Source organism: Tachypleus tridentatus, chromosome 12 (assembly GCF_004210375.1).
Source record: "Tachypleus tridentatus isolate NWPU-2018 chromosome 12, ASM421037v1, whole genome shotgun sequence".
In the NCBI taxonomy this organism is placed as follows: domain Eukaryota; kingdom Metazoa; phylum Arthropoda; class Merostomata; order Xiphosura; family Limulidae; genus Tachypleus; species Tachypleus tridentatus.
This window is the reverse complement of record NC_134836.1, coordinates 53,842,786-53,855,043: the sequence shown is the minus strand read 5'-3', so window position 1 is coordinate 53,855,043 and position 12,258 is coordinate 53,842,786. Positions and strand designations below refer to the sequence as shown.

Sequence of the window (12,258 nt, the reverse complement as noted above, 5' to 3'; positions counted from 1 at the left end):
TATTGTAACAAATAATAATAATAACATCACTTAGGTTTCGTAACAACTTCAAATTCCCATACACCTGCACATTAATAAAACCTATTCATTTTGAAAGCGAAGGAAACTGTAATGTGCACTTTAATAAATATTGTTTATTTTTGAAAGGAAACAAAAAAGAAAAACTCTCTGGACGAAAACTTGAAAGCAGTGATTTCAAAGTTTTACATCGTTTTACATATTCTAAGCAATCACAGCCTTCGTTGGCAATTTAAATCCTGTAAGAGCTATGTGGTAGTTTTACTAAACTATTGCGTTATTTTAATTTGAAAACGGGAACCAAATCATCCGAGGGTCGTTTTATAGAAAGATAATTACACGGTATCGTTATAACACAATAGCTTGTATTATTGTGAATTGTGTGTTTATATGTTCACCAGAAAGAGGATCTAATCGGGCGGGTATAAAGCCCTTATATATATATATATGCCAGCAGCAGGAAATTCCTGCCGCTTAAAACACTTATTTTGAACTGAATAACGGAACTAACTGTCATTCTTACAACACACCCACCACTAAAAGAGTTAAGAGGGTTTGGTACCAACATTTCTAAAACCTAGGTACCTCGATCCGATATACTAGCCATTAGGCCACGCCTGGGCCCATCAATGTTGATAACTCTAAGATAGACTAAAGGAAAAAGAACTACATTGATGTCAAAAACTCACAAGATAGACTGGAATGAGAAATGTCAATATTCTCGACGTACATTTTTGTTGTTTCCGGGTGAAAATGTTGTTGACACTTTCGTTGAGCACTTTGGCCCTTATTTAACGTAAAAAAAATTAGGTAGGTTCAGAAAGTAAATGTCTAGTCAGAGAGCTCTGAAAAGGCTTTACTAGCATAAAATCAATAACTTCTATAATAAAGCTAAAACACTGCTACATGTAGTTAAGCCTAGTAGTCTAAAATACAATCATTGGAAGCAGTTTTAAATCTAATTACTATAATTTAGCGAAAGTTAATTAAACACAGTAAAGTTTATTGATTACGTTAACAAAAAAAAATGTAAGAAATTAATCTCAGGGCACAAGACATGAAGATGATCACTACCCCCAGTTCTCAGGGCACGAGGCATGAAGATGGTCACTACCCCCAGTTCTCAGGGCACGAGACATGAAGATGGTCACTACCCTCAATTCCTCAGGGCACGAGACATGAAGATGGTCACTACCCTCAATTCCTCAGGGCACGAGGCATGAAGATGGTCACTACCCCCAGTTCTCAGGGCACGAGACATGAAGATGGTCACTACCCCAGTTCTCATTGCACGAGGCATGAAGATGGTCACTATCCCCAGTGGGTCAGTGCAAAGTTTACTTATTTAGAACTCATTTACCTACTTTGTGTTAAGCAAAGAGATGTCGCAGATAAGAAACGTTAATGAAGTTAACATACATTTACATTTAAATTAACAAAAACAAGTATCACTAGCCACCGAATTACTATTTTATGATTTGATATTTTAATGAACAAATATTTCATGTAATATAAATAAAACTGTATAGGAAAGATTCAAAAAAAGCTATTCTTATTGTGTACAAAGCACTGTCCAGTAGTTTTTAGTTTGTTTAATTTTTCAATTTTGCGCAAAGCTACACGAGGGCTATCTGTGCTAGGCCTTCCTAATTTAGCAGTGTAAGACTAGAGGGAAGGCAGTTCGTTATCACCACCCACCGCCAAATCTTGGGCTACTCTTTTTACCAACGAATAGTGGGATTGACCGTCACATAATAATGACTTCACGGCTGAAAGGGCGAGCATCTTTGGTGAGACGGGGATTTGAACCTGCGACCCTCGGATTACGAGTCGAACGCTTTAACCCACCTGGCCATGCCGGGGCCTGTCCAACACCTACACAAAATTATTTGATTTCTTTCTGCAGAAACTATACAGATCAAAACATTAAAACCTTCTTTCCACAATATCTCAGAAATCCATCTCTCTCTACTAATTATAGTCCATATATTTTCATGCTATTTTTTTAAATTTCTATAGATTTAATATTCTTATACCTTTTGGAAATAATTATCTCTACTTCTGTTAGATATATATATATATAATTCAACTTGTACATTGCCGAGAATAACTGTTACACTTCGACTTTGCTGTTAACCTATGGGTTGAAACGTCGCACTTTTATTTGCTTTATAAAAACTAAAGTTATTTGCGCTTTAAAGCTGACCACGACATTAAATTTAATACGCTATTTGTTGGTTGGAAGGTTCTGGATTATACGCTTCCCTGCAACTAACGAAATAATTATTGTCAAGATATTTCTTTTGAATGCTTTCGAGTACTTTAAACTAAAAATGAGAAAAAAATATTCCGTTTCTCTTTGTTATTTGAATTTATTTCTGGTCAAACAAGTCATTGATAAAGCATAACGTTTAACTTTACTTTGGAACTTTTCTGTTGGTTAAAGATTTTTGAAGATGTTGCATATTTGCATAAATTATTTTGTTCTATTAATTTACCGCTACTGAATAGAAATGTTCTGTGATTCTATGTGTATGGTTATATTAGAATGGGTTTTTTTGGTTTGTTTTGAACTTCACGCAAAGCTACTCGAGGGCTATCTGCGCTAGCCGTCACTAATTTAACAGTGTAAGACTAGAGGAAAAGCAGCAGCTAGTCATCACCACCCACCGCCAACTCTTGGGCTACTCTTTTACCAACGAATAATGGAATTGACCGTTACATTATAACGCCCTCACGGCTGAAAGAGCGAGCATGTTTGGTGTGACGGGGATTCGAACATGAGACCCTCAGATTACAAGTCGAGTGCCTTATCCACCTGTCCATGCCTGGCCGGTTATATTAGAATGGATGAAAAATTTATAAACTGATATTAATCTGGATTCTATGAAATGTTATTTACAAATTAACCTGTGGTAAATGTTATTCTGTTATATCAATAACTTTACAAATTAACCTGTGGTAAATGTTATTCTGTTACATCAATAACTTTACAAATTAACGTGTGGTAAGTGCTATTCTGTTACATCAATAACTTTACAAATTAACGTGTGGTAAATGTTATTCCGTTACATCAATAACTTTACAAATTAACCTGTGGTAAATGCTATTCTGTTATATCAATAACTTTACAAATTAACGTGTGGTAAATGTTATTCTGTTATATTAATAACTTTACAAATTAACCTGTGGTAAATGCTATTCTGTTACATCAATAACTTTACAAATTAACGTGTGGTAAGTGTTATTCTGTTACATCAATAACTTTACAAATTAACCTGTGGTAAATGCTATTCTGTTATATCAATAACTTTACAAATTAACGTATGGTAAATGCTATTCTGTTACATCAATAACTTTACAAATTAACGTGTGGTAAGTGCTATTCTGTTACATCAATAACTTTACAAATTAACCTGTGGTAAATGCTATTCTGTTATATCAATAACTTTATAGATTAACATGTGGTAAATGCTATTCTGTTACATCAATAACTTGAGGAGCTTCATAAAATACAAAATATTTATGAAAAAATACTATTTTGTTTTGTCGTGTTTTTTCCTTTTGTTTCTTTTCTTATTGTTTTAGCACACGTAAGTATCTTAAGGTTATTACTTCACGCACGTTTCTACTGTTTAACTTGTGGACTGTTTGTCAAAGATATGTCAATGCATTTCAGCCTAAATCGAATTATTGGTAAAGTTTCAAATGATGCAAACGTTTTGCAAGATGTTGAAAATCTCATTGCTATCAATGTAAACCGTTAAGAGACCACAATATTTATAATATATCGCTCAATGAATGCTGTTTTACTTGATTATTTTGAACAACCATTCTTTATTATATCTTATTTTGTATGATTTTTCTTTTGTGTTTTTGCTTTCAACACCTTGTACAGAACGCTTTTAGGGTTCACTCATCCTGCATGTTAAGAGAATTGGCAACTTACCAAAAGAATAACATTTTGGTGTTTTCCTCTCGTCAGGCTAAATAAAGTTCTTCAGTTTGTTTAACTGTTAACATTACGAAGAGACTGCAATGACACATGGCAAACCTGCGAGTGTTAAACTCAAACATAGGAACTGGCACAACATACAAAAAATAAACAAACTCAGATTTAAGAAAACGTCCTTTCTTTTACAAAGCAAGTTTCACGAAATGCTCAGCTGCAGTATAATGAACTTGGTTTCGCGACCGTGCACCTAATATGCAATATTCATTGTTAACACTTAAGTTTCCAAGAAACGTGTTCCGAGTAGAATGAAAAGTTTGCACTTTTACCATTATATTTAGTTGGTTTCATTTCAGTTAAATAAAGATTATAGTCAAATAAATTTTGTTCATCATGTTGGACCGAGACAAAAATAATCTGGTTGTTAAACGGAATGTTCAAGACAACATTCTTTCGTCCACATTTCTGTTTCAAATCTCGTGCCAGCAATATCTTGACTTGAAAAGCAACAAGTGAATTGCGTAAACCATCAACCGCTGTGAGGAATTTTTTAACAGTTGCTTTGTTTTACCAACGTATTCACCACACTTCATTAAAACGAATGTTGGAATAAAGTCACTGTCAATAAAGAACGTAGTGAATACACTATCACAAGAAAAAATAAAAACACTTCCTCAAAGAATATGATAAACTACTATTACTGAGAACATAACGAAGAAATACTATAAACATAATACAAATACGCCCACTAGGAACATAATAAAATACTTCCATTAGTAATACATTGAAAAAAAGACTCATAAGAACGCAATTAAAGTCTAGTGTTATGGATTTCATTAAGAATACCAAGAACGTAACAAAATACTACTGGGAGAAACACTGAGATGCAGTTACTGAAAACAACAAAAATACTACCTCTCGGGTTGTAATAAAAATATTACCACTAGAAAAATAATAATATTATTATCACAAAAGCGACATAAAATACTTCTACTAGGAATATGATAATATAATACCACACGAAACATAATAATATAATACCACACGAAACATAATAATATAATACTACATGGAACATAATAATATAATACTACACAGAACATAATAATATAATATTACACGGAACATAACAAAATAGTGCCACTAAAATCATATAAATAATTTTTCTAGAAAAGCAATAACAATATTACCACTAGGAACGTAGTAAAATAACATCACATGGAACGTAACAAAATAGTACCACTAAAAACACAGGTATATTTTCACTAGGAAAGTTATAAAAACTATATTACAAGAAACATAACAAAAAATACCACTACTAGGAACATAACAAAACATATCACCAAGATAGCTAAAACCTGGTGTAACAAATTGTGCAGATGTATATACAAGTAAGCTCTTCTATAATACAGCATATTAATATCCTTTCTCTCTCTGTCTCGCTATATATATATATATGTGTATGTATTCGAGAGTATTAAAAGGACATTTTGTTGTGTGTTTTTTGCCCTAGTAATATCCTTCAGAAAACTAGAAAGTATTCAGTGACGCCTTATGTATCCACAACTTAAGTAAACATAATGGTTTCAAGTATTTTTTGTGTTCCATATGCGAGATATAACAGAGTAACCTCACATTCTTCTTCCATTAGAACGGTAACTATCCAAGCACATGAACGAATCTGATCGTTGAATATCTGATAATGGTTAATCCTACCTCCCTAAATAGGTATCAGTAGAATAGTATCCTATAAGATAAGACATCATATATTGAAGATGTATCTTAGAATACATTTACAAATTTATCGGATAATAATAATTAATGTTTACCTTGGAATATATGGTTTGCTTTTTTTCATATTATTTATTAAAGATGAAACTAAATATTCTGTATAATACATTAAAGAATACACGAAAACTGCGTGAAACATAGTGTTAAATAAATACACGATGCATTGTTTGAAAACAAAAGAATAAAGCGACAAATAGAACAAGAGAGGGAGATAAGTTTGTAAATTGTACTAGGAGCTAACAATTTTATTTTTAGTTGCCTGAAACATGTACTCTTGTGAACAACCAGGTTGCACAACACTCAAGGACGCTATCGCTATTACACCCGCTAGAAACATAAATGTGGGAAGTTAGCACCTTGTTTCTCGGTAATCAGGTTGAATTCTAACACATAAATATCTCAATAAAAGTGCAAAACATACGCTGTTGGTAAATAGAAACACTGTCTAAACTTATTAATATTAAAAGGATGTGTAATGTACAACGAAAACCAACTCCCCTAAAAAAATGTATATGACATTCGTTTGGACTTATAAATTTGCCCCTTGTTTGGTCAAACCACATAGTAAAGTGATCCGAATGGCTCTGTTTTGATGACACAGCTCTAGTATCTTAATATAGTAACGGTTACAATAACCTTTATTTCATTTAGTGTTGTCATTAATGTAAATAGTCAAATCTGTGCTTGAATGTTGTTTCCAGACACGTTTGTTAGGCTCTGGTTCCACCAAGAGAATTCGAGTCCACAGTATGTATGGATAAAATTAAGTATTAATAACGGACCAGAAAGGCTTAGTTGCTGACAAAATTAGTCAGCAAATAAAAACCGGTGGATTATTATATACATTGGTCATGTTTCTTGGGGTTCTAAATAAGTCCATTTGTATTCTTAAACACATATATTATTATGCAATCAAATCACACAATGTCAAATTTTATCTATTATTTTATTAGTAATTTATATTTTTCTCGTTATTTTTTAACAGATTCTTTAGAGGCTCAGCCTGCTTGATATAATATATTATAACAATATGTTTGCCAGATACGAATCAAAGATAGATACCAAACTTCAACATTGTCATTATTTCATTATGATGAATTATTTTATTAATGTTTCTTTATTATCCTTTGTTATCAAAACATCGATTGTTAAAAAAATATGTGTAATAGAAAGTCTTAACCCAATAGAAATACCAAAACAAAATACTGAATTATTTTTTGTGCTCACATGCTAATGTATTCTATGGAGGCAATAAAGATTTTGCAAACAGGTTCATGAAATAACAATAAATAAATTATTCTGATATTTTTATGTCATCTTGAATAATTAAAGAATTGTGTTTATAGAACTTCTGAATTCGATATATCGGTGAGATTCCATTTTACTAAATTGTTGTCACATCAATATTAAATCAATGTAACAGTTTATAAATAAATACTACCTTGTTCTTCAGTGAAATAAGTATTAGCAGCCTTATTGACACTGACGGAAATTCCCACAGTATTTTACGAATCGAAAAGTTTGGTAAGGAATAAAAAGTTGTATGTATCGAAAGGAAAGAAAATACCCATAGTTTACATATTGCTAGAGGCTGGTATTTCGTGATGACGAGAAACCAACTTGAAATAAAAATGTATCTCAATACGGCTGGTATGAGTATTTAAACTTTTATTAAAATAAAGTAGAAAACAACATTTCGATTTCTTAGGTCATCTTCACGTTAACAAAGAGAGTTTGCAACTTTGTTAACCTCAAGATGACCTAAGAAGGTCAAAACGTTGTTCTCTACTTTACTTTAATAAAAGATTTAATACCCATACCAGCCGTCTTGAGGTTCATATTTGTTTCATATACAATAAAAATGCTATTACTGCTTGTGGTTTTAGCAGGAAGTTTTTGAAAGTTTGACATTCTATAGTCCTGAATTTCGTTTCAAGACAAAACCTTAACTTTTGCACTAAACATTTGTATATTTTTCAAATTAAATCTGAAATACTGTGTACGGTTCTACTCATAGCTTTAACGTCTTCACTCCCTGTCTCCAAACAAAGATTCACAACCTTTATTTAAAATATCATTGAGCTCGAACTGATGTTAGTTTTCAGAATAGTACAAGTACCTTTTCCTTTTAATGTAACTAAGTATTAGGTTGTCCAGAAATAGATGTAGGAATTCTCACGATGACATTTAGAAGCTAAATATTGAGTCACTTATCGTTTGTTGGTTTAAATCCAACGTTTGTCACTTCTAAGGTGTCTCAATTCTCTGCTGAGTAAGTTTCGCAACCCTCAAGACAACACGGACGAGAAAAACTTTCGTCTAATTTTGTTCTACGACTTTAAACTTGGACAAAAAGCTACCGAAACTACACGGAACATCAGCCACGGATCTGTTACTGAACGTACAGTTCATTGTTGGTTCTAAAGGTAACAACATGGAGATGAAAGTCGTGGAAAGAAGCCGTTTTAAATGAAAACAGATTAAGGGAAGCAGTTGATACAGGCCCTCGTACAACAGTACGTGAGCTTGTAGAAAAATTAGGCACAAACAAATCAAGTATTGTCAACCACCTGAGTGTGATTGTAAAGATGAAAAAGTTGGATAAGTGGGTTCTGCGTGAGCTGACTGAAGATCAACGAAATCGGCATTATGGGACCTATCAAGGATGACGCTCCAAAAATTGAACAAATTCCCCTACAGATTTTCATTTTTCAAAGCACTTTGACAACTTTTTGAACAATAATCGCTTTCAAAACAAGGCAGACACAGAAAAAGCTTTCAGGGGGTTCATTGACCATAGAAACTGTAATTTTTACAAGAGAGGCGTAAACAGCACCATTAGAAGTTGGCAAAAGTGTGCTAGTGTAAATGGTGCTTACTTTGATTAAAGCATGTTTTACAAAACTGGTTTACACTTTTCCAAACTTCAAAAATCAAAAACGACATTTATTTCTGTACAACCTAATTGCATCCTAGTTACAATGGTGTTTTCTTTCGTCTACAAACACCAATAATCTGGACCAACACTATACTTGTTAAAATATATATAAAAGAATACTTATACATAGAATTTTAATACTGGACAATCAAGTAGAATAAATTAAGATAAAAAGCAAGGACTGCGTTAAAAAGAGCAAATCCAAACCTCTGACTAATGTTACTTTGTTATAAAGAAGCTGAAACAAATATCAAAAATGCTGCACAAGTTGAAATGATCTCAGGGTACAGGCTATAATATGGGATATAAAATGTACCCTAGGTTTTGGAGGTTCCAGCGAAAGTAAAACCTACTGATAGACAACAAAATGATACTTACATAGATAATTCTGTATTTTTGGCTTTTTGTGCAGATATTACTGAGATTACAACCAGAATTATTATTATTCCTCACCAAACTACTACTCCACTATAAACCATTCACTATAAACATTTAGTGCTATATTACAAATGGTTCTTTGTTCGCAAATCGTCTTCAATCAACTCTAACAAGTAGTGTTATGTTCATAACCGTTTTAAAAATCACTAATTTAAAAAACAAAAGGTCTTGAAACCTCAACTGTATATTTTAACGAATCTGTCACGCTTAAATTTAAAATAATAATCGTTATAATTACTCTTTAAAATCAAGTTATTAATATAAAGTCATTTTTTGACTTATAAACAAAGAATAAACACCCAATATGAATTCACCAAAATTAAGTAGTTTTTTTTCGAAATGCAATTGCAAACTATTCGCACGAAATGAATACCCTTGTTGCTTCGAAATGTTAAATTGTTTACATAAATATTTTCCAAATATTTCTTCTCAAATTAAAACAAAATTAATTTCTGCTTTTACGTGACATATCTCAATAATACATTTTAATAAAAGACTTTTATCAGTCATATACTGGTATTTATCTATATTATACAGACTGAAATGAGCTAGAGTGAAAAAATAATTTTGTTGAAAATCTTATAAGATCAAGGAACTCATAGAGCTAACGCCTTTTTTTTTTTTATATAAAAGTTTGGGGTATTTAAACCTGATAAAAACTGCTCAACCTTTCTTCTTACATGGTTCTTTCTGTCCAACGAGTAACGTTATTAAGCAAAGGTTTCGTTGGTATTATTGGTTGAATACTATCCAACAATAACGCACAGAACTAGACAAACATATTCGGATAACCAATGGAATCAGCCTACTAACGTATTGTTCATTCATTGACTGTAAGAACCACTAGTTTATTTCATTATGGTAGGACTTCTGCAAGTTGTGTTCGTTCACATAACTATTTTTTATTGGGTTGTAGAAATAATCAGTCAACTGATTAAGAAAAAATAAACAGAAGGCTTAAACAGGTGATTCTAGGTTTTTTCCCACTGACTGTAATGGTAAAACTCCATGATCCTTTTCTCTTAATTGTTTGATCGGTTGCATTTCGCGGGAAACTACTCGAGAACTGTCTGCATTAGGTCTCTAATATAGAAGTGATAGACTAAACAAATAGCAGGTATTTAACACACTTACCGCCAACTCTTGAGATACATTGTTTACTAACGAAGAATGTGATTGACCGTAACATTATGACACGTACTTCCGGCTAAAAAGACGGGAATTTTCAGCAATGGGAATTGAACCCTCTAACTTACAAGTTGAGCGTTCTAAACACAAAATATATGTATTCAACCTCCTTGAAGAAATATGATAGGCTGAAGACATGAGTAGACCATGGCTTAAGTAGTGAAAATTCTGAAAATAACACCACAACAGCAGAAATCAAAATTTTAAAATTTACGTCTTTTAAGAAGTGGAGTTCCTTCAGATAATCTTGTTCCATTCATTCTTTGTAGATTGGTGATTATCGAAGCTTTAATCTCGGACACAATTAGAAATAATCTGCGTCCATGAACGTCTTATTTTGCCAATAGTTTTAATCTGAAACTACCATTTCTAACCACGCTTCTTGTTGTTAACTTATGTTAAAACTCACCCGCTCTCTTTTATCAGGCAATTCATTTCATTTCTTCAGACGATGTAACGTGTAGGAGATGAGAGATGTCTTTTTTTTTTTTTAAATAAATGATTCGTTTTTCTACTCTCCTTAATCTCACCTTTTTCATTTTTCTCCAGGAACGTTTGCCAGGATTACTTGCATAACCTTACCCATGAAGAAGTTAGAGAAACTTCGGTGATCTACAACAATTTCAGCATAGAAAAGAAGAACATACGAGAAGACATTCTATTAAGCGCGGGAAAAAAACAACATTCAAACATAAAACAGTTGCATTAAACAAGGAACGTGAGATAGATGTGTGACTATATTATACAACAATGCAAGTAGATTAAGGTCTAATGAAACATGATACACAACTCTGCTTTGTCGTCACTAGGTACCATTGTGTGCTGTAATTGACTTAATTTGTCGCACTAGATGGTATACTATTTTTAGACTATTTTATGCAACTTATGTCACTTAGTTCTTAATGTTTTATGGTGTAAATAAAGAATTTTACATGAATTTAATTTTGTTTCGCTTTGTTAACATTGGACTATCTAGTGTGACTGTACTGAGTGTGGTACAATGGTTAACAGACCGGACTGAGAGCAGGCCTCCTCTTTCGAGTCCTGTTACTTTGGTGTTGTTTATGCATTATAAGAGAGACTGTCAAATCCAAATATTCTGTTTGGCAAGAGTAGCCCAAGAGTTGTCGATGGGTGATGTTTACTAGCTGTCTTTCCTCTAGTCCATCACTTCAAAGTTAGGGATAGGCCCGGGATGACCAAGTGGGTTAAGGCGTGCGACTCGTAATCTGAGGATCGCAGGTTCGCATCCCCGTCGCGCCAAATATGCTCGCCCTTTTAGTTGTGAGGGCGTTATAATGTGACGGTCAATTCCACTATTGGTTGGTACAAGAGTAGCCCAAGAGTTGGCGGTGGGTGGTGATGGCTAGCTGCCTTCCCTCTAGTCTTACACTGCTAAATTAGGAACGGCTAGCGTAGATAGCTCTCGAGTAGCTTTGCGCAAAATTCAAAAACAAACAAACAAAGTTATGGGTACAGTTTTATAGTTTTACGTGAAATTCAACACAAAAACCTGACGATTCAATTTCACTTTACTGGCATAGAATATTCTATGATTTCATCTCATTATTTTGCATTCTCTATTTTCTATTATTAAATGGAATTATTGACTCAGTCGAGTAAACAGACTATTGTCAGCTAGTCGTACCTAACATTTCTACCACCACACGTTCTTACTGGGATCATAACTCTTTTCCGTCTTTAGTTTGTCAAGAATTAACTCTAATCGACTTCACCGTCTTTACACCAGGGTGTATAGATTCGTTCTAGTTGATTTGCTGTAAACTTCTTTTATTGGGATTTTAGGTTTTGTTTCAATATTCAACGGTTTCCACTCGAGTGAAGAATACATCCTATTTTGACATCGTTTTTTGTTCTAGTTGAACAAAGATTTTTATCATCAAGTATTCTTGTTTAATTCTAAATGATCTTA

General features: G+C 33.0%; 1 long non-coding RNA gene across 1 annotated transcript; it reads left to right on the top strand.

Annotated features, from left to right (window-relative positions):
• The first annotated feature begins 1,229 nt into the window (after positions 1–1,229).
• Positions 1,230–11,433, top strand: LOC143233336 (uncharacterized). The gene is made up of 2 exons (XR_013018103.1): positions 1,230–1,342; positions 10,875–11,433. It is a non-coding gene; the product is annotated as an uncharacterized LOC143233336 (long non-coding RNA).
• Positions 11,434–12,258: the final 825 nt, after the last annotated feature.